Source organism: Mercenaria mercenaria, chromosome 16 (assembly GCF_021730395.1).
Source record: "Mercenaria mercenaria strain notata chromosome 16, MADL_Memer_1, whole genome shotgun sequence".
Taxonomy (NCBI): Eukaryota; Metazoa; Mollusca; class Bivalvia; order Venerida; family Veneridae; genus Mercenaria; species Mercenaria mercenaria.
In genome coordinates this window covers 41,397,164-41,422,456 of record NC_069376.1, presented here as the reverse complement: position 1 = coordinate 41,422,456, position 25,293 = coordinate 41,397,164, and the positions used below count along the sequence as shown (strand labels likewise).

The 25,293-nt window shown below is 32.1% G+C and overlaps 1 long non-coding RNA gene across 1 annotated transcript; it reads left to right on the top strand.

Moving 5' to 3' along the window:
• Positions 1 to 3,352: 3,352 nt before the first annotated feature.
• Positions 3,353 to 6,038, top strand: LOC123539748 (uncharacterized). Its single transcript, XR_008367842.1, has 2 exons — positions 3,353 to 3,951; positions 4,298 to 6,038. It is a non-coding gene; the product is annotated as an uncharacterized LOC123539748 (long non-coding RNA).
• Positions 6,039 to 25,293: the final 19,255 nt, after the last annotated feature.

Below are 25,293 nucleotides of genomic sequence, written 5' to 3'. Positions count from 1 at the left end.
ATTGGAATTTTAAAATAACTAAGAGTACCAAATTTTATGAAGCTTTCTTTTTAATTTACGAAGCTCTATGTTTTTTCCATAATGCTTAGGAAACTGCATTATCATTAGATATCACATGGAGTTTCAGATCTTGTGTGTACATATATATCTAATAAGTGCATCACATGCAGTTAAAAATCATCGTGAGTCTTAACAACAATAACAACAATAATATCACCACGGTGAGCCAGTCTTACTTGTACTATTTTGTATGTGCGGTTTATGATATTTGTTAATGGTAAATACATATAACTATCATTCATGTCGAAATCGTCTGGAGAGAAGAACTAAATAAGCAATATAGCACGTGTTCAGACGGTATTTATATCTCATTATGATATACATCGAAATAACAGAATGATAATATAAGTTCGTATTTTATTGAAATTAAAGTCCATTTGCATGATTCTGAGATTTCTCCCCATCCTTCATTCAGCGCACAATGTAGTACATCGTTTGTTTCACATCGGTACCGAGATGTTTCCCGCAATTAAATGATAGGCTATGGTAGACTATCAACCCCGAAATCGAATCCTCTCGATCCATAGTCACGGGAGTGTTTTTTGATTCATTCATGTCAAGATGAGCCTAACTTCTATTGTCAGTTTTTACATAGAATATGGAACAAAAGTTTTGTCATCACAATACACAACAATGTGTGATAAAATTAATTAAATTTCATAAGCAATTATCTAGTGCGAGTATCGTTCATGGTTTAGTGAGGTTCCCTTATGAATATAAACATATTAAGATTTTTCTTGAAAACTTCACAAAATTCGTGGAACAGGCCCCAGGAGCACATTATTATACATTAACGAATTTCTTTATCAAGAACACATTTACGCAGTGATTAAATTTAAGTCTAAGTTAGGGTACGTTGTAATGAGTGATTATATTTCTGACCAACGTCAGACAGAAATAATATGTTGTAAGATGTTTAGATGTTAGCTTACAAACAATTACTGACCCTGATTTACTAGTATGACGTAATTCTGTCTCGTGTTCAAGCATTATCAGCTGCACAGTTGAATGTTTATTTTTGTTGTAAGAAACTAGACACAAACATGGCAACATACAGTATGGCAAAACTGAAATAGTTTTTTTTAAAGATTAGGTAGAACTTCACAAGTAGTAGACGTGTCGTGATCTCGGGAGACTTCCATATACATAGTTATTTCTTTCTGCATTCAGTATATAAAAATCTAAAATGTTACATTTCTGCACGAGAATTGATAGTGCAAGCCGTGAGTGTCTACAAGACACACACAAACATAAAAATATAATCATAAAAGATATGCCTAGCATCGGTTATATTTAGGTAACTGTTTATGTCAGCTACTTTTCTGATTACATGCTTACATGTACATTTCTTACAACAGATAGTTGCAAAGTATAGAATGATTAAACCTGTCATGTTCTGAATTAAACTTACATGTGCAGGCTACACATTTTAGCTATCAGTATATATGTTCATTTCCCGTTGCTATATTTGCAGTACTGTAATATTTAAAATAAACAGGATGACAAACTGGTCAGATAAAATAAACGTTACAAGCATGCATCTGTACGTAAACTACTGGTCAAAGCCTTTAAAATCATAATAAAGGCGTTTTATAATGCTAAATAGCTTATATTACAAGAGTAGCATTAAAATATTATCAAACTGGCGTTACATTATTGTACAGTCGTGAAATAAAACACATTGTTTTGCTTTTTACACAACAAGACTTAAATTTACTTCTTCTTTAAAATTAAGATATCTTTTTTATTTCATAGAGGTATACTCTATTCAAATAAAGTTCTCACAATAAAACATATTTTTTATTGTGAGAACTTTATTGTAGTATACAAAAATATAGTAAAATATTTGTCTGACGTTGGTCAAAATAATTATAGGTAATATAATAACAAAGAGTTTGAATAGCTTTATCCACTGACCCTCTATTGGTATTGATAAAATTATGTGTACTCCGCTTGATATTACAATGATTATGACTGCGATTTTATACGGTATAAGAAGCTATTCTGCAGAAATTTTTGTTCTCACAACGTTTCCATATAGTTCGTTAAAGTTCAGAAAATGGCACATCATCCTTGTGTAAAAAGCGTATAAAGCATATCATATTTAAAATGATAACATAAAATACCTACAACCAAAAGCTTTTAATCATTCTTCAAATTTAAACCTATAAGACTTTATTTGTCTGACAGTTTCACTGGTTAGAGACATTTAAAATAGCATTATTTCTACAAATTCAGTTACATTTCCATGTAAGAAGGAAACAAAAGTGTTAATGCTGTCTTTTTTAACCATTTTGCAATTGATTCATCTTATGAACAATAACCTTTCTTTGTCCCGAAAATTTGTTTAAGAATTAGTGATATTATTTTCGAAGGAGTTTGTAAACGTTTCTGCTCTAAAACAAAATGCTGTACTTAAAATATGACGGAAGTCCTCTTTTTGTATGAAGTTTACTGGCTATGACATTGTTTAGGCTTTTAAAGGTGCTAGATATAATAGCACAATTTATAACCAGCAAATATTTGTTAGATGCATATCTATTGTACGTACTGATATATGGATTTTTACTAATTTTACTAGCAGATTCTCTTGTCTTGCTAGTAAAGACTAAGCTGTACTGGAAATTACGTAGTTAATATTGTCTGTAAACTCACTTTATACCTGTAAACATTTAGACAAGTAGATGATCTGTGATATAACTATTACACAAATTTGTATTAATTCATTTTTGTTAGTTCAAGGACTTGTCCTGAAACGATGCTTGATAATAAAATGCTTGACTGAACTAAATTGTAGCCGGAATATGCGTAACTATAATGTACGGGAAATAATCTTTAGGTTGTTGATAAGGAATAAAAGAAATACATCATTTACATTTATTTGCTATTTACACATATATTAAACCAAAAATAGATAAAGTCATAAAATAGATGTAGCTCACGAACTTATCTTTTAAATTAATAAAACATGTTACATATGTTTACAAAAGGTTCGTTTGATTTCTGTACTTTGGATCATTGACTCAACATTTATCATACGACAGAGTTCCGCTTAGCCTGGATAGGGGGTATGAGGGTTTGCACATTTCATAACACTTCAGAAAAGACCAATCGACTGGGTCTGCTATTGATATATTTCTCGCATTCTAAGGATCATCTGCTGATTTCATTAATGTTTTACTCAATTATCATATTTCTGGTTCTATGGAATCATGTAGTCAGTATATCTTATGACAGAACTCCAAAAGAGCAAGTGCTAGGCGTAAGGAAAGTTCCACATTTCATTACCTGTTATAAACAGACTCAATAACACTGCGTTTACTATAAGCTTGCTTATTGCGTTCTATGCTACTGGAGGGTCTGCTTATAGATATATTAAGTATCACAACAACGCTTTACAATCTCCCCGTTCTTGGACTCAGTGTTGTAAATATTCTGGTTCTTTTGGACATATAGGGAGTGATGGCTTCTTCACATCTTGCTTACTCTCGTGGATTAACTCAGAAACCGATTATGCTACTGCTTTGCTTGGTTACATTCTATGCTTCCAAAAAGAGTTAAAGATTTATTTTATCATTACTTATATTGTTTATAGCTGATTGTTTATATTATATCGTAATAAATTCTGTCATGCGTATTCACATCAACTGGGGTTTTACAATTAATACACCTAAGGCAAGAACAAATCAGATATTGCAGTGTTTTAATATTCAGTTTTATTTACTTTACAGGGAGTTTTGAGAACGCAGGACAAAGTATTAATGTCACAATTCCAAAGATGTCAAGACTCAATAGAGGAGCTAAAGAAACAACGACCGTGGTACGAAGTGTTCAGTGATGATGAAGAGGAAGAAGAAGACGGTAAACACTGGGAAGATTGGGAGATTGACGGTGAGCATGCATCTATTATAAACATTTCAGGGATACTTAATGATGGGTATATGATGAACATAATAACACAAGGGTAATTGAACAATGGGATGTTTAACAGATACACTTAATTAATTGAATCTTATCTATATAATAACACAACACATAGTTGTATACAAAAAAAATCTGACTGTTCGGCAAATGTTTAATAAATCATAGATTTCTGCTATTCATGATAAACGTAAATGGTATGTGGTATGAACTGGAAATAGATTTCTGGTGCTGTATTTACTTAAATGTGTATGGCTATCCTTCAAAGAAGTACTAGTATTTCCTATAGTTATAAATTATCCACTACATTTTGCAGATTTTGACAAATCTGAAGGCAGTGGCTACAACAGGAGGTCCCAGTCAATCCCACATTGAACATGGAATACTTATGACGGAGTTAACATATTGTGTGAATTGTTTAAGTTGTTATTTCATTCCACACATTTTTTGTACAAGTTGTGTGCGAATTGATGATTGTCGTCATTTTAAAAATTTCACTTGTTTATTTTGTGTGTAAATGTCGCTCTGTCAGGTAAATTTGTATGTCTGCATTATCAGTATTTCAAATAGTTATGTAAATTAAATCTGAAGTAATGTTTTGGTGAAATGTGCTTTGTTAAAATTCCACATACTGGATGTAAATAACGAATACGTTTATTTGAATGTAAAACTATGAATTTGATATGAACATTTGTAGATTGTTGGAAGCTCTGCATTATTATTGCTAAGAGTTCCCGGCCACATAAAACAAGTGCGGAGGGTAAATGTTACTTTTGAATTGGACGGGTAACGTACCATTACCTAATGTGAAACGATGAGTTTAACTTGTGTATATGAGTCGCCAAACACAAATGATGGATTTATTGTGTGCGTGATTATATACAACTCGCAGGTCACACACATAACACTGAAGTGATGATTTTCACGTATGTGCATTTTCAGATGATAGAAATGTCACACGATATTCTTCTAGATATGAAACGATCATTTTTATACGCTTATCATCGTGAACTGACAAAAAGGACCATCTGACAGACTTGAAAATTTCTCCCAAGAAAGTGCCTTTAAAAGGAATAACCTCTTTAAGTATTTAATTATATATTTATCATAGTTGAATAATCAACAATCTTTATTATACTTTAATACATCAGCGAAGAAAATGCAACGAAACGTTTATACGTTAAATTAATCAATATCATATCAACATGAATACATTTCTTTCTCCAGATCAACTCTACTATACAAGATACATGTTTCTACTAATTGCAGTACAAAGCAGTAGATATTTTCGACAAATGGATTATACCCGGTGATGGCGAGTCAATTCCTTAGATAATATCATTCTTTGCGGTGTTCCACATTTAAGCGACCCATTTGCAGCAATTTCAGAATTGTATCAATGTATTTTAAAAATGCATTTCAAATATTGGGTAATCGATTTTTGATAATAATTCAGTAAAATAAGCAAAGAGATAATCGTCGGGTTTGAAATATAGTGTATTTTAAATATAGTGCCTCGATCTCTTCCGATTTTCATAAAATACAGTGGATTTGTATAAGTGTTGCTTAACATCATTCTAATACGAATATAAAATGTTCAGCATATCTGACACATTATACCTTTGAATTAAGTGTACTTATCAATACGTCTTTACTACCTCGAAGTCTTTATAAAACAGGAATTTGAAAATTGGTGCTAAACTTGACCGTGCTGAAATGAGTAAACATAAAAAAAATCTTGGTCAAAAGCTGTACAATCCATATTGTCTTGAGTTTTACAGTTTCAAATGTAATTTAAAGCTGAATTTGATTTGTTTGTACCATCTGCCAATATAGTCCAAATATATACTGCTATGAATATCATTTATTTAAGAATAAAGTTGTTTTTTGTTATACATTTTTGAAATTTTAAACATGTTATTTTGAGCTGTGAGCGAACGGAGAAGTGGCGATTGGATATGGCGATGAGATAGCATATATGTGGCGATATGTGGGTTTATGCTTACTGTTACATTTAATGTTACATTATCTCGTTTTTAAATAAATATTGAACGAAATGAAGAATTGTTGTTTCCTCAATTTACCCATGAAGTTTACGCAAAGCAAACATACCTTTAGTTAAACATTTTCACGTAATAATATAGAATAAGTAGGAAAATATGGTTACAATTTTTATTGCTATTATCATGCATAATTTTGTTCCTGGAAGATTTTATTTGATGACCATTGTTACCAATTCCATCTGTTATTAACTCGTGTTTATGACACCTCCAACATAGCTAAAACACACAGAAATAAGTCATTCTATAACGTATTTGTAAAATTATCAAGAATTTTTGGCGACATATTATGCCTTATAATATATCAGACAATCAGGAAATTATAAACGAGGTTACTAGTGTCTATAACTTTCCAACTAACTATAATAGTTGAAACATTTTTCAACCATGTTTTAGTGTTTGCTAGTTGCACCGCTTGAACGCATCAGAAAGTTTAGATGATTTTATATCTCTTTGTTCTTTCTCTTAATGTCAGTATTTTACTTGCGCAGTTTATTGATATTACATGAGCTAAAAACAAAAGAAGACAGTAAAATTTGCCAGTCAAGAGAGAAAATATCAAGTTGATTGATTATATGCTAAAATCGAAAGCAGGTGCCATTTGTTCCTTAGTCTCAAAGAAATAATCGACATTGGTAATGATAACATAAAGGTCATAGATATATGTACAGGAAAAGAAAATTCGAAATAAAGTGGGAACATTCCGATATCTATAGGCCTTGGTTATAAAGCTATTTAAGATATAGTCAGCCAATTAATAGCCAAATATTTACACTATAGTAAAAATATTTACACTATAGTAAAATAGTATTTTTATGTATATCACTCAAAGGGGAAGTTGCAGTATTGAGTACGCTATATCAAGATCAAAGCACAAAGAATTCATTATCTAGCATCTAAAGGCACATAAACATAATCTGAATAGTTAAATGATTAGCTAACATGAAAATATTACTCATGGCTGTGTTTGTTTACTACCTCTGTGCTAAATATCGTTTTAAAAGCAACAATGTAATACACCAGAAATGAAACAGCACCGTTATTCTCACTTCTTGTCCTCAATTTTGGATGTACAAAAATAAATTTTAGTATCTGTATATTTTGTCCTTTTCTCATTCTGCCATTCCTTGGTTATCAAAGAGAATAAATACATTAGGCACGCATTATGCGGTAGCACTGCATATTCTGTGCTCTGTTCAAAATGATGAGAAGACCCATGAGTAAGACATTGCATAATGCAAAATACATAGAAACCGTGCTTTGATACAGAATTCTTTCATGGGAAGAAGCCAGCCATTCAGATGGGCCAGTGAATATCGAGGGTTCTACCCAGGTGGCCGACCAATGAAATAATACAAGGAGGAGCAAATGAGGTCTTCATCAACCAGGAAAAAAACTTACTGTGTTTGTTTGACGCTAAACCCAACAAAACTGTACACAAGTCACTTTAAGAGCCAAACTTTTGTTTAATGCAAAGGATTGAGTATGAATGAAATTTATTTACATGTATATTCCATTGGTTGCTGATTATATAATTTTAGCATTTGATATTATATTCTTTCCTAAATAATCGTTTTTCTGAATGAAGATTCTGAATATGGGTTAAAAAAGCTTAAGACTATACTTAAAATACAGTATTCAGCCATTTTCTAAACAAGTTACACTTTTATTCTCATTTATAACGTTAGACTATTAACGTCTCGGTCAGTTATACTTAGTTACGGTGACGTATATTTGCTTTTGCAAAGAATAATTTTCTTACTGCCTTTTAATTCCAAAAAAGAGTGAGATACTGGTTAATAGATCTTGTTTTAAACCGCCATTTACACTGATTGTTTAATTTTTTTCCCCATTATTTTGTATCTGTGGTGATTTTCCGTGGTGATAGAGTTATCGATTAACATGAGGTGGAAGTGATGTACTCAAGTGATATACAATGTAATTATAAACTTCAGAAAAGTTATATTACACCTTCTTCGGACGGATCAAAAGTTTTTTTCAGTGCACCCGCAGGAATTATAGAAACACCCAAATTAAACAATCACATTTTCGTTAGAGTTTTCATAAGCTTCGCTTATTTCTAAACGGCATACTTTACTGTTATAATTAAGAAGAGGCTGCAGTAAGATCGCTTATATTAATTATTGCATCATTTACAGGCGTGAATTATATTTAAAGATTTATCTTCGAATGATCATGTAGTAATATACAATTAACGACCAAAAGACCTTTTTGTTGTATCATTAAGAATCATTTGTTATTCTAAAAATATAATCTCAGTTTTGATCCTTAAACCATTCTGCTTAAGCTCCTGTGTTTCGATGGTACATCAGCCAGGCACTGTGGTCATAGTAATGCGGGTTCGATTTCTGGATCTTCCTAAACAAAATAATCCATATGAGTCGACTGTTAATGTCGTTCCATATAGCTTGTGCTTATGTCATTTATGTGATGTGTATGATGGTAGTGCAACTGAATTGAATTGATTGAACAATTTTTGTTTCATAAAATGCACTGAGTGTTTTTCCGTATGGGTTCGATTTTCTGATTCTGTCTAAGGAAGTTATACTGCACCGTTAATCACATATTGAATCTGATACATCAGGAATAGACCAGAGAGACATTAGCTAGGAATAACTTTTATCCTTTCTTACGCATTAATAATGGTTTATTGTTTGAGAGATACATCTGCATTAAAATAGTTTGAGAAAATGTAATATAAACAGAAATGTAATAAATTAGATGTCTGTTAATTTGTTAGATAACACTATTCTTTATTCTAGTAAATATGTAATTCATACGCACGTGTTTTCTTAATTTGATTGATGCTTTTATTTCAAACCACAACCATAAATTTATTGATTAATTAATATGTTTACAGAGTTACCAAATGCCTTGGATTCTTCAATAAATTCCAATGTGTTGATAAAATCTATACATTACTTTTGTACAGGGCATACTTACTTGCCTTAGACAGGTTCATATTTTAATCTATCTTGTACTTCTGATTTTGATTTTAAATTTAATAATTTGTTTGTCCCATCTGCAGAAATTTTGTAAGTGATAAAGATGCACATTCCAGGTAGTATGTATGGACAAAACAAACGGAACAATAAATCGTACTCTTATATACCCTAAGAATTGTGTCGATGAGACATTAAACCATCGCACGTGCTGATAATTAGGATAACGAATGGCAACATAAATATGCTTGTTTGCATAATCATTTGTTAATTGTCCAACACTGTATACGAAGTAGTTTTACAGACACTGAGAATTAAATGAGACACGGGTGAAAGATTAAAATAGTCATATATACAAAGACTTTGTCATCAACATGGAAAGAAAACAGAACTTCCACACTGTCTGTAACGATACTCATCTTGTATGCGTTAATAACACAAAATACAACACATTTTTTTCGCAAGGAATATATAATGTCGGGAGAGCGCAGATCTACGGATAGCTGGGTCGTGAGTTCGATCCCCGGGCGGGTCGTATGTTCTCTTCGGCGATTGAAGACATTGTGTCTAAAATCATTCGTTCTCCACCAGTCCACTTATTCATGTTGGAAGTTGGCAGTTACTTGCGAAGAACAAGTTTGTACTGGAAGAGAATCAAGGAACACTGGTTAGGTTAACTGCCCGCCGTTGCATAACTGAAATGCTGTTGAAAACGGCGTTAAACCCCAAACAAACAAATATATGTCATGTATATTGGTATAACTATTGTTTAAGCAGGTGCTGAAGAGTGAGCTGGTTGTGGACATATGACACATTATATATATACATTAATTTTAACTTTATCCATTTATAGATAACAATTTTATTCAAAATCCTCAAGTAAATGATTCAGAATATGCGTCATGTTTTAACATTACTATCCTTTATGACGTAAAGCCGATCAAGAGTGACCACGCTACTCCTAAAGTCGACTAACATAAAGAGTAGTTTACAATCACTATATACCACAGCTCAACCTAGTTCTTCTGTCTATATCCGACACAGGTTTCAAAAACATTAAAATCGATGTATTTAGGCCAGTTATGGTACTTTTTCATTAAGTATTTTCCAGACGGCTTTCATACAAGTTGAAAGTGCTTAATATTAGGGAATTTCGTTTCAGTAATATACATTATTATTTGTAAGAGTTTGTAATTTGATTGTTTGTAATACAAATGTATAGCTTAACGTTAAAAACGCATGCATATCGCTGCATGTATAAGTTGGTACAGCCAACAAGTGTATAAACAGTAATACTGAACTTTAAACATACCTACAATGCAGAGTTCACCTTCTCTTGAATGGTCCGTATCAAAATGCAGACTTTTTATTTGTTTGGAAACAAGTTTTTTTTATGTAAACAGTTTGGGATTGCGATTAAAATATGAAATATAACAGTCTTGGTTCGATATATTGTTTCCTGTTGAGCGTTGTTGGGAGCGTATCTAGTAGTTTTTAAGAGAAAAGACAAAACTATTGAAAAACACTTGCGATATGCAAGCTATCACTAGATATATACGGACACGAAGGCTCACCTGACCCATACGTTTTGACCAGGCCTCCGACCAAGGAATTTCTAATTTTAGAGCAAAGGATACTAAAGCCAAGTTTGGTGACGCTCTAATAATCAGTTCAAGAGAAGAAGTCGTTAAAATGTTTGCTTTGTATTTTTTCTCTGGTGGTCCTTCAGCGAAGTCAAAGGCATCCACGTGAACACAGTTTCTATTTGACAAAAAGCATAAATATGCTTGAGTATAGAGTAGAACTTCTACCTCAATGTGCAAGCATACACACTCTGAGACACTTAAGACGCTTCTCTGGTTTATCAGATTCAAATCAAGTTTGGCAACGATCTGTCAGGTAGTTCAGCTTATCTATGTTCAGCTTTAATGACATTGCAATTAAGCGGAAAATCTAAAACAATAATCGTTTTAGAAAGAGTCGTGTAAGAATATGTTACATGCCATGTTCGTGAACATACACCAATAAGAGGTTCATAATTTTTAAAGGTTTTTCATTCTAAGCTCAGGCTAAAGCTGAACTAATTGATGGACCCAAGAAGATATATCCAATGATGTTGTGGGCCAAGTTTGGTGAAGATCCACACGCGGTTCATGAAAAGCTGTAAAAGAATTTTTCTGTTTAATGTCTTGTTGGTCACTAAATTCAGTCAAGTGGAACCATTTAAATATATATAAATGAATATTTTATCAGTGGTTCATGAGAAAAAATATATTGATATGTATTCTACTTTAAACTTTGCCGGGAAATAAGTGCTGTCAGTCGGAACTATTTGAACAGAATTAAGAGAAGTCCACCAAAGTATATGTCACTTCTCTATCTCGGCAGGAACCATACATTCTGTCTGTCTACATTTTTACAAAATTTTCTTCACGTATGGTAAATCAGTTTCTACATGATAAAAATGCTGAAGTGATTTTTGTGTAGAGTAGAACTTTTACCTCAAGGTGCAAACACTCTGAGACACTAGAGACGCTTCCTTGGTTCATCAGGATGCTTTTTTGTTGCTTAAATTGTTAATGTCTTACCCTAGTTCTCAATACAATACACGAAGATATTATTTGAAAATAGAAAGCAACTAAGCAAAATAATAGCAGATTCAATTGGATTTTGACATCAAGATTTATTTGTGTAGAACGGTATACTATGTCGATATATAGCGCAATTCTCTCTAATAGTATTATCTCAATTCAAGTAATGTAATTCAAGTGGTAAAACAAAGTACAATCTTACCCAAAATATAGTCTTACTAAGAATATTCAAGTATAAAAAATACAGGTAAAATCATATTGCAAGCCTCCTAGTAATTGGATCTTGCAACAAATTAAATGTTTATTATTTTAGTTGTTCGTCTGCGTTAAGACACCCGTAAAACATGAATTGTTGAAAACATGTAATATTACTTGGAATGTGGAGTGTATATTTTGGCTGGGATAACCAACCTACCTGTCGTTCACTTAGACAATAAATCAATTCATATGTTAGATCAGTTCGCTGGTTTTATAGTATTCAATGACACTTGATAAATATATCATGTTCATCGAATTCCTCTTTCTCGTCTGTGATTACTTACTTTTCATGATCATAATAACATTTATACTGATATTAAATGATTGGAATGATTAAGTAAATTCGATACTTTTGATGAAATTGTTAAAGCATCTTCTGTGTCTGTGGCTTCTATAGGTGTCAAATATTCGCTCTTATATGAATACAGTAAAAGAATATGACTCTTAGGTTCCAATTTGTGCTGTCGTTTAGAGAGGGTGGTTTAAAGATAAAGGAACACATATTGTCTGTTAAAAACATATATATACAACTGCATTGTATGATTTGGCAAATAAATTCATAAGGTCTGAATCATGTCCTCAGCGGCACTGAAGCACAGCCAGTACACAAGGTGCAAAATGAACGATAAACGTCTGAATCGCATATTGTGGATGAACTTTTTATGCTTTTCGTTTCCTGTTGATCAACCTTGCTGGAACTTTGTCAAGAAGCTGTCGCATTCATTATCACAATCGAATTTATCTAAAAGTACACCAAAATTTGTTTAGTTACATTAATTTCAGTGAATTATCGCAATATTAGAGTGAAATATGTTTTATTGATATATTGGCCAAAACAGGATAATATTGTTTTCGACAAATGAATCTGCATACAGCTGCATTAATACAGAGCCAACATTCTAGGTGCGACTTAAAGAAATAGTTAATCTTCGTTACTACAATGAAAGGTGCAATCACATCAATCACATTGTATATCAGATTAGGATGTTTCAGGATTAACATCTTTACTCAGAAGAAACGATAAAATCAGCATTAACATTAATATTTTGTGATCGTATTATTTTTATATTCCTGCGATCTGTAGGTTTTGCTTATTAGAAAAACATAACATGCCACTGTGCCTTTGTGAAAAATAGTTTATGCCTGATCATCAGATGGGTGTAAAATATTACATACACTATAATGTATATGACGTTATCTGTCATAGGCTTTAGTTCTCGGTGTTAGACTTTGCTATACGTCTATGAATAAAGCTACATAATCATATCATATGGACAGATCATTGGAATTGTTAATGTAATGGTTTATGAAATTGAACCTTTAATTTAATTTATTTGATTCGATTTTAAATTTTTAATAATAAGTACGCGGTGTATACATTGTTTCCTATAGAGCAATGTCAAACTGGCGTATGAAACACGATATGTTCATCCTTATTGTACACTCGGTTACATAGACGTAAAACAAACTTTAGTATACACTTAAAATAGTTACAGCATAATTACTGCATATTGTTAAAAATTGTTGAACCATAATGAAAAGGCAAAGTGTAAAGATGCTTCAAAAACGAATAAATACAAACTTTTTGTGCACAAACGCTATGAAATTTATTGATACAGAAACGTGATTTATAATGTATATTACCGAAGGAATTACTACCTGTTTTTGCAAATGCAATGAAATAAAATAAAACACATTTTAATAAGCTCCTACTGTAACTCCAATGAACATCTAAAATGTCGACAATAACTGATACATTTTCCATAGCTTTGATTCTGAATGATTTAATTTTATCGTATCATCTATAACATATTAAGATTTTTTGGAATTCAAGCAAAATGATATCAGACTCAGTCTAAATGAGTCTGTCATGCGAGTAAATGAAACATAAAACGCTCCTCAGACCCCGAGCATCAACATAAGCGGATTTGTAATGCAGCATCATTTACTGTGTTATTTAGTACCACTATTCAGAACCTAAAATCAACTCGTTTTGTAAATTCAATATGAAGAGACACTCAGTCATCGGCAATTATATAAGTTTGATTTATAAGTTTATTTCAAATATTCCATTAGGCCAAAAGGCCCATGAGGATTTACAATCAATATAATGGCGAGACAAATAAATCATTTATACAAACATCTAAACGGAGAAGGTTGTACGGTACTAAATCACTATACATACTTTTATATATCAAGTTTCGTCTGAATAACAGAAACGGCATATTTGCTTAATTGGTAACTGGTGTTACACAGAATACCACATTTAAATGAAACTATTGCTAAATGCTTATTCAACTAATTCAAATAATTATTACAATGTGTATGTCAAAAAAAATAAAAATAAAATAAACAACAACAAACAAACAATAATAAAACCACAAAAAAACAACAAAAAAAACGAAAAAAAAAAAAAAAAACGACAACGATTTCAATCGTGATCCATATAACAAACGCTCATCTTGTCGGATAACATTAGTATATATGTACACATATGCCAATAAATGATGCAGAAGCTTAACTATAATGGTATTACATTTAGTATTAAGTATAATGTTGATATATTCCGAAATACTGCTAGTGTTTGTAAATTATTGTACGCGTAGATGTTATATTGATGGTTTTGAATGTATCTTTTCGTCTTGCGTGAATTCTACAGTCACAGTTTAGGAATATTATTTGTGCTCGAAATGAAAGAAACTATAAATTTGCCAGTCTAGAGGGAGAAAATACGAAGTTAATTGATTATATGCTAAAATCAAAAGCAGGTGCCATCTGTTCTTTTATATCAAAGAAATAACTGACATGCGTAATGATAATATATAGGTAATGAATACATATGCAAAGGAAAACGAATTTCAGAACCAAGTTAGAACATTCCAATATCTGCAGGTCTTGGTTATAAAACTATTTGAAGATAAAGTCAGTCAATTAACAAAATATTTACAAAAATACACAAGAGTATGGTTAGGTATATCACTTGATGCGGAAGTAGCAGTATTTAATATGCAATATCATGTACAACGTAAAGATGACGTACATAAACATAACTAGAATTTTTAAGTGATTAGCTAACCTTATGGTCATACGTTTTACACCCTGAGCTTGATCGTTTTAGAAACAATAATGAAATGCAAACTATATATTTAATTCTTTCTTATTGTCCTCTGTGTTAAATGTACAGACACATTTTCAATATATATATTTTTCCTTTCACTCTTTGCCTTTCCTTGAGTATCAGACAGTATAACAACATATTGGGCATGTATTATGTAGTTTGGCGTATTGAATATGTCTTGCAGTGGCAGTGATGCATATGTTCTTTGCGCTATATTGAAAGTGATAGAACTGCGAGTGTGCAAAAAAAGCAGATTTATTGTACCAGGTAATGTAAGCTTTAATGGTGGTATTTTTACATGCATAACAATTTTGTTAATTACTTTGATGGATTTTTCCAAATTTCTTTCGTCTTTTTTAACAATTATCATTATCATTGCCATACATATGTGAAGCAAACGGTAAAACATGTTTTGTTGTTGTTGTTTTTAGGTACGAAAACATATAGACAGTAACTTAATTGCTATTACAGCGAGTGCACTTTGTTGAATGCATAATTTTGGCACTATTCTGATCGTCCGGAAAATAACTTTGAGTTTAAAAACATCTTGTTAGATAGAATCATGATACCTTTATTTGCATTTATGACATCAGATTCATAATATCTCAGTTACAGAACGTTCAACAGTAAGCTATCCAGAACGTACGTGTACTTTAATATATTACCTTCTGCCTTGAAATACAGACGAACCAATGCGACATTGATTATTTTATAGAAAATACTCACTTGTTCATAAACACCATTAATAATGCTTTAGTGTTTTAGATTAGTTTTTTTTTTTGTGTTGAGAAATTGACCAATAGCAAATTTTGAGTAAGGTGTAACGGTGCAATAAATTGATTTTATGTCTATGCATACTAACGTATAATAAAGATTAGAGAAAGACTACATTACACGATCAAATGCCACCGTTAATCAATTCGAATGTAGGGGTAATAATATCAGCCCAATATTCAAACGGTCACACACATTTCTGTGACTTTTTACGTCACCTCTGCTAATTTCTAAAAAAAAAAAAACATTTTGCACTTACAATAATGAACCGAATTCAGTTGTTTGATTAAAATGTTTATCTACATGTAGATTTTTTTTCTCGGATTATACATTTAAGAAATATTTTATAGCAAAAGAGTTTTTTAACACTATTTATGCACGATGGGCGGTTATACGTCTGGCGTAATAATTTCACGAGGGCGTATTTCTACCCGAGTGTATAAATAGTATTAAAACACGGTTTTGCTATAAATTATTTCGATTGTAAATGCCCTTAATCTAAATCAGTAGATAAAATATAGTAGCGCTTTTTCTTGGTCGCAACAAAAACAATGACGTCACCGCACGTTAACGTGACATCATTCTAGCGTCCGAGTGCTTTAACAGAGAAAAGCATAAGCAAATGTACGAACGAAAGATGGATTTTTGGTTCATCAGAGTCATTTATTCTTCTAAAGAAATATGTTCTCAGTTTATATTCTCTAACCTTTCTGTACTAGTCCTTGCACAGCGATGGTAACGTAACGCTACGGTACATTAGCCAAACCCTGTAGTCGTGATGATATGGGTTCGATTCCTAGATCTATTTTAATAAAATCATGTTATCCCTATGAGGCGACTATAAAAGATTGTCCCATGCCTTTAACCGTTTCTGTACCGATCATAGATGCGGTAACAAGTATCGAAGTAAATTACATATGGATGACATCATTTGGCTTCAAATAACTGCTAGTCTTTCCCGGAATTCTTATAAAGTATCACATATTTATTGCATGAGCGGTTCATCTACTATATATTTACTAAAATAGTTCAAGAAAACATACTGCTCATAGAAAATGTAACAAATTGGCAATTCGTAGATTTTTTTTTCAATTACAGAATTATCTAGTTTGGAATGTGTCTAATTTATTTATACGTACATGTAATTGGTGATTTCGCCACAAAATTCGTAATGAATGTGTTCATACAGTTACCGAATGCTTTGGATTGTTCAATAAATTCCAATTGTCTAGATAAACTTGCAACATCATTTGTCATGTTTTGCTCTTTGTAGGGGTATTCTTTTTCTAAAAACAAGTTCGTATTATAATCTATCTATTACATCTGTTTGTAATATCTTATTTAAATTTTAAATTTATTAAATTTATGCATCCAAAAAGCAGTGTAGGTATTTTAGTAAGTGGTAAGAGTTTCAAAATCCAGATGGTATGTATTAATAAACATTCGGAACTGAAAGTCGCACTTGCGCCAGAGCTAAGCACTGTTTTCTGTGTGACGTTAAACTATTGCAGTCGCTGGTATGACAGACAGATGGCAATATTTATAAATAGGTTTTGTTTTGCATTATTACATTTTGACTGTTCAGAATCGTGTACAAAGTAGATTTAAAAACATTGAAAACTTAAAGAAATGCATGGAAACAGTTGATAATCTAATACATAAACACAGAAAAAATAGAACTGTCTTTAATGATACTCATGTTGTAAGCGACAATAATTAGTTACATTCATTTAGTAGTTCATGAGAAAAAACCATTTAAAATTTCCACCGCCATACCTTCAGAATATGTGCGTTGATACCTACCTGAGAGATTGGATGCATGATAATTTATTTTTGCATATTAACATAATTAATTACGTTCCATAGTTGCTGCGATAATATTATCTGCAGATTAACAAGATTCAACATATCTGAAATATCGTTTTAGATAATATCTAAGTTAAAGTTAGTGTTGATTGCAATTACGTGAAGTACCACGATCAACTATTTGTTTGATTGAGTGTGTAAACTACCAAATCGCCATTTTTGATACATTTGCCGGCAACAATAAAATACGCAGTCGCTCACACATAATTATCAAGATTCAAGAAGAAATTTTAGATACATTTTATTAGATCGTCTTTATTTCAGTTCATGTTTTTCAGACATATTTTTATCCTAGCTCGTAATAAAATAGATTTTAAGATCCTGCGGAAGCATAGAATGTAACCAAGCAAAAAAAAGAAGACACGATTTGACTGAGGGTATTCATGAATGGTAATAATGTGTGACACACACCTCACACCCCAAACATCTGTTTAAAGCGAACCCTAATTTTAAGGAAACTCTGACTTATTCCTTAAAGAATGATTATCAGATATGGTAATGTAAATTTTGTGTTCCGATACTTGGATATTAAGTATGCAAGGCATGTAATTAGTTAACATCTGAACGCGGACAGTTAGGATATGATTACATTTCGATAAGATTTTAGGGGCCATGCAATATTGATGGTGACTTAAAACAGTCGTGTAACATCGGTGTACCATGTTGAAATGTCGACATAACACAATCACAGCCCTTACGAAGTATCAGCTTATCAAGTTATTTGTTGTAAGTGTAATTCAAATGGTGATATAAATACAATCTCACCAAGTATACCCAATTATCAAAAATACAGGTACATATCTTATGGAAGGCTTTCTAAATATTGGAAGAGTTTCAATTATTCTCTAGTTAGCAACATTTTCGATGCTTATTATTTCAGTAGTAAATCTGCATTAAGACACCCGTGAAACAATGCATTGTTTAGAGAATGTATTATCACTTGGAATGCAGAGTGTATACTTTGGCTAGTATATCCAAGGTTCATCTCAAAAGCATTTTTCTGTCGCTCCTCTAGAAAATAATCTAATTCACGTGATAGGCCGATGACTAAATGATTGCATCTCATTGAGTGTTTTTTTTCGTGTGAAATCAATTGCTGTTTTATTAGGGTAACATTTTTACAGATATGGAATTAATGAACTGTTCAAATAAATTCAAACACTTAAAAATCTTATTGTTCATGAATTATTAAAGAGACAGGAATTATTTCATCTTCACGCTATATGTAAGAATATAGCTCCTGGGATTAAGATCAGTACCGATGTTATAGCTTATAAATATGTTTAATTCAAACCTATGAAATAGTGCCTGGCAGCCAAGCCAAAAAAAGGCAGGCTCGGTACTTGGATCCAGTGTCGTTATATTTTCTTATCCTTTGGGATCATAAAGTCAGTTCAATATTTATAAATAGAATTCCGCTTAGCAGGTACTGGGGTGTGAGGGATGTTGCACTTCCCATTACCTTTCATGAACGAATTCGATCAAACCGAGTCTTGGTTGTATTCTATGCTTCCGAAGGATCTATATATAGATTTTATTGATTGGGCCTGTTCGGACGCTTTGAGACGGAATAAACCTTGTCCAGTCTGCTTTTTCATTGATTTTAAAAGAAAACAACATATATTTGACAAATATATATAACGGCAATATAATAAGGCAACATGTCTTCAGTCGGCAATGAACTAAATATACCAAACAATAGACATGATACGTGACATGCATCAGTTTCTTGCTGAACAACCTTGTTGGAACTTTGTCAAGAAGTTGTTGTATCTATGAGACGGATATTAGCAGTTATTATTGTAATCAGACTAAAATACATAAAAAATATTTACGGCAAATGCAAATTTCAGTAAGATTCCCGTATACAAAATTACTTTATTACCACGGGCCCGTTTCATGAAAGTTCATGAGTTATGCCTTAAGTTCACTCATAAGTTGAAAATTATGACAAGCAACTGTTTCACAAGGTTAATTTACGCATGTCTTAAATAGTCTTATGTCTTAACAACTGTAGCATACTATTTGATGCAGAAACCTATTTTCTCAGTGTTCAAGGATTAATTATATATGTTTAAGGAATGTGACATCTTGAAAATATGATAGATACTATTTATTTTCAAACAAGTTGTGAGGTAAGCTACCATACATATACTTTAATGACCACTAAGAAGAACATGATCACTGTCTCGAAGTACAGTTAATAGCAAAAATTGGCCATTTCTAACAAATAACACAAACAGAATATTTCCTACTGTTCAATAACCGGAGTCGGATATACATATTTTTATTACGTTTGTAGGGCTGAAGTGTCAACATCAGATTAGTTTTCTTCTTTTCTCAAACCTTTTGAGATATTCTTAAACTAAAATCAATTCCCTTCATCAGTGAAATCGAGACATCGTGAAGTTTAAATCGTGTCATCAAGGAATTGAATTCTTAAAGTGGAAACCTTGAAATCCCGAAGAGAAAATCGTCGCAACTGGAATTTTAAAATAACTTTGAGTACCAGATTTTATGAAGCTTTCTTTTGAATTTATGAAGCTCTTTGGGATTTTTTCATAATGCTTAGGAAACTGCATTATCATTTGATATCACATGGAGTTTCAGACCTTGTGTGTACATATATACCTAATAAGTGCATCACATATAATTAAAAGTCATCTTAACAACAATAATATCACCATGGTGAGCCAGTCTTACTTGTTCTATTTTGTATGTGCGGTTAATGATATTTGTTAATGGAAAATACATATAACTATCATTCATGTCTAAATCGTCTGGAGAGAAGAACTAAATAAGCAATATAGCACGTGTTTAGACGGTATTTATATCTCATTATGATACACATCGAAATAACAGAATGATATACTAGTATAAGTTCGTGTTTTATTGAAATTAAAATCCATTTGCATGATTCTGAGACTTCTCTCCATCCTTCCTTCCGCGCACGGTAATACCGTTTGTTTCAGTGCCGATGTCGAGATGTTTCCTGCAACAAAATGATAGGCTATGGTAGACATATAACTTGACGAAATCGACCCCGAAATCGAATCCTCTCAATCCATAGTCACGGGAGTGTTTTTTATTCATTCATGTCAAGATGTGCCTAACTTCGATTGTCAGTTTTTACATAGAATATGGAACAAAAGTTTTTTCATCACAATACACAGCATATGTGTGATAAAACAAATTAAATTTCACATAGAATTATGTAGTGCGAGCATCGTTAACGTTTAGTGAGGTACCTTTATGAATATAAACATATTATTAATTTTTGTTCTTGAAGACCTCGTGATAACCAAAATTCGTGAAACAGGCCATAGGAACACATAATTATACATTAATGGATTTCTTTATCAAAAACAAATTTACGCAGTGATTAAATTTAAGTCTAAGTTAGGGTACGTTGCAATGAGTGATTATATTTCTGATCAACTTCAGACAGAAATAATATGTTGTAAGATGTTTAGATGTAAGCTTACAAACAATTACTGACCCTGATTTACTAGTATGACGTAATTCTGTCTCGTGTTCAAGCATTATCAGCTGCACAGTTGAATGTTTATTTTTATTGTAAGAAACTAGACATAAACATGGCAACACATAGTATGGCAAAACTGAAATAGCTTTTTTTAAGATTTGGTAGAACTTCACAAGTGGTAGACATGTCGTAATCTCGGGAGACTTCCATATACATAGTTTTTTCTTTCTACATTCAGTATATAAAAATCTAAAATGTTACATTTCTGCACGAGAATTGATAGTGCAAGCCGTGATAGTCTACAAAACACAAAAAATACAATCATAAAAGATATGCCTAGCATCGGTTATATTTAGGTAACTGTTTATGTCAGCTACTTGTCTGATTACATGCTTACATGTATATTTCTTACAACAGATAGTTGCAAAATATAGAATGATTAAACCTGTCGTGTTCTGAATTAAACTTACATGTGCAGGCTACACATTTTAGCTATCAGTATATATGTTCATTTCCCGTTGCTATATTTGCAGTACTGTAATATTTAAAATAAACAGGATGACAAACTGGTCAGATAAAATAAACGTTACAAGCATGCATCTGTACGTAAACTACTGGACAAAGCCTTTAAAATCATAATGCTAAATAGCTTATATTACAAGAGTAGCATTAAAATATTATCAAACTGGCGTTACATTATGTACAGTCGTGAAATAAAACACATTGTTTTGCTTTTTACCACAACAAGACTCTAAATATTACTTCTTCTTTAAAACTTAAGATATCTTTTTTATGCTATAGAGGTATACTCTATTACAAATAAAGTTCTCACAATAAAACATATTTTTTATTGTGAGAACTTTATTTGTAGTATACAAAAATATAGGTAAAATATTTGTCTGACGTTGGTCAGAAATAAATTATAGGTAATAAATATAGACAAAGAGTTTGAATAGCTTTATCACTGACCATCTAATGTATATTGATAAAATTATGTGTACCTCCGCTTGGTATTACAATGATTAGAGACTGCGATTTTATACGTGTATAAGAAGCTATTCTGTAGAAATTTTTGTTCTCACAACGTTTCCAATATGTTCGTTAAAGTCAGAGAAATGGCACATCATCCTTGTGTAAAAAGCGAATAAAGCATATCATATAAAATGATAACATAAAATACCTAACAACCCAAAAGCTTTTAATCATTCTTCAAATTTAAACCTATAAGACTTTATTGTCTGACAGTTTCACCTGGTAGAGACATTTAAAATAGCATATTTCTACAAATTCAGTTACATTTCCAATGTAAGAAGGAAACAAAAGCTGTTAATGCTGTCTTTTTTAACCATTTTGCGATTGATTTATCTTACGAACAATAGCCTTTTTGTCCCGAAAATTTGTTTAAAAATTAGTGATATTATTTTCGAAGGAGTTAGTAAACGTTTCTGCTCTAAAACAAAATGTTGTACTCAAAATATGACGGAAGTCCTCTTTTTGTATGAAGTTTAGAGGCTATAACATTGTTTCGGCTTTTAGAGGTGCTAGATATAGCACAATTTATAACCAACAACTATTTGTTAGATGCATATCTATTCTACGTACTGATATACTGATTTTTACTAATTTTACTAGCAGATTCTCTTGTCTTGCAAGTAAAGACTCAGCTGTACTTGGAAACTACGTAGTTAATAATTGTCTGAAAATTCACTTTATACCTGTAAACATTTAGACAAGTAGATGATCTGTGATATAACTACTACACAAATTTGTATTACTTCAGTTTTGTTAGTTCAAGGACTTGTCCTGAAACGATGCTTGATAATAAAATGCTTGTCTGAACTAAAGTGTAGCCAGAATATGCCTAACTATAATGTACGAGAAATAATCTTTAGGCTGTTAATGATAAGGAATAAAAGAAATACATCATTTACAATTAATTTAGACAAATAGATGATCTATGATAGAACTACTACACAAATTTGTATTACTTCAGTTTTGTTAGTTCAAGGACTTGTCCTGAAACGATGCTTGATAATAAAATGCTTGTCTGAACTAAAGTGTAGCCAGAATATGCCTAACTATAATGTACGGGAAATAATCTTTAGGCTGTTAATGATAAGGAATAAAATTTACAATTATTTGCTATTTACACATATATTAAACCAAAATTAGATAAAGTAGAGACCGTACCATAGCTCTTCGCATTCTTCGATTTTTCAAAAAAAGTGGTTTTTACAAGAGCACCGGTTACGATTAAAAATGTAAACAACGGACTCTGTCTGTAAATTATTTGAATGAATGAATGATCGTCGATCTTAGTCATATATGATTGACAGTGAATGCTGCATGACTCCTGTGTTGCAGAAAGGTATTTAGTTTGTAACGTAATTTCCTATCAGTTGATATCCTCTCGAAATGGTAAAGTAATTGCTTATATTTGGACAAAGCCCACTGTCTTTGCCATTCGCCAGCTGCTAAAAAGGCAAATATATAAGATTCAGTGTAAGTTATATTTCGCTGGTACTACCAGTTAGTAAGTTCATACTCTAAAAAATACGTCAGAGAAATTTGGGCAGTTTTGACCGATTAAAACGTTTACAACATTAGATTATTTTTTTCTTTACATGAAAATGCCGTTAGGTAAAAAGCGAATACGCCGATAATCCGGAGTAGGCCGATTATGTGTTATTGTTACAAAACTGTTCCAGTTCACGTAATGTAATCGGTGCACTTAAACTGCCTAGCTATAGCAACAGCTGTTATAGGGAAGTGGTAGAGTGTCTGCCTCAGGTGTGAGAGGTCCTGGGTTCGAGTCCCAGTTACAGCTTAACAATTTTCTTTCTGCTACAGCATCTTTTTGCTGTTAAAGGACTCTTCCAGTTGTTCTATATGTTTTAGCACACGATCATGGATCATTATTTAGAAATCAGATCACAGTTGATGATAAATCAAATGCACCAAGAAGGAAATATTCGCTAAATTATGTCCCTTTGATGTTTCTGCTCTCCAGGTTCAAGAAGATGTTACATTTCCTTGATCACAAATTTTCTTTTACATGAAAATATTAAATGCTCATGAACTCTTACGTTTTTGCTAAAAATTGTCAATATACTATTTTTGAGAATATATGGACATTTGTCTTCATTTCAAAGCTTTTAAACTTCATACCTATGATTTGAAAAACTTGGGTACTATCTCTAGATAAAGTCATAAAATAGATGTAGCTCACGAACTTATCTTTTAAATTAATGAAATATTTACATATGTTACAAAGTTCGTTTGATTTTCTGTACTTTGGGATCATGGACTCCATTTCATCCATACGACAGAGTTCCGCTTAGGCCTGGGATAGGGGGTATGAGGGGTGTTGCACATTTCATAACCTGTCAGAAAAGAACCAATCAAACTGGGTCTGCTATTGATATGTTTGCTTGCATTCTAAAGGATCATCCTGCTGATTTCATTAATAGTTAACTCAATTATCATATATTCTGGTTCTATGGAATCATGAAGTCCGTTTATCTGTATGACAGAACTCCAAAAGAGCAAGTGCTAGGGGCGTAAGGAAAGTTTCACATTTCATTACCTGTTATAAACAGACTCAATAACACTGCGTTTACTATAAGCTTGCTTAGTTGCGTTCTATGCTACTGGAGGGTCTTCTTATAGATATTATTAAGTATCGCAACAACGCATTACAGTCTCCTCGTACTTGAACTCAGTGTTGTAAATATTCTGGTTCTTTTGGTTTATGGAGTCCATATAATCAGATTGACATATAGGGAGTGAGGGCTGCTTCACACCTTACTAACTCTCGTGGACTGACTCAGAAACCGATACTGCTACTGCTTTGTTTGGTTACATTATGTGCTTCCAAAAAGAGTTAAAGATTTATTTTATCATAACTTATATTGTTTATAGCTGATTGTTTATATTATATCGTAATAAGTTCTGTCATACGTATTCACATCAGCTGGGGTTTTACAAAGAACAAATCCTTGTTTTAATATACAGTTTTATTTACTTTACAGGGAGTTTTGAGAACGCAGGACAAAGTATTAATGTCGCAATTCCAAAGATGTCAAGACTCCATAGAGGAACTAAAGAAACAACGACCGTGGTACGAAGTGTTCAGTGATGATGAAGAGGAAGAAGAAGACGGTAAACACTGGGAAGATTGGGAGATTGACGGTGAGCA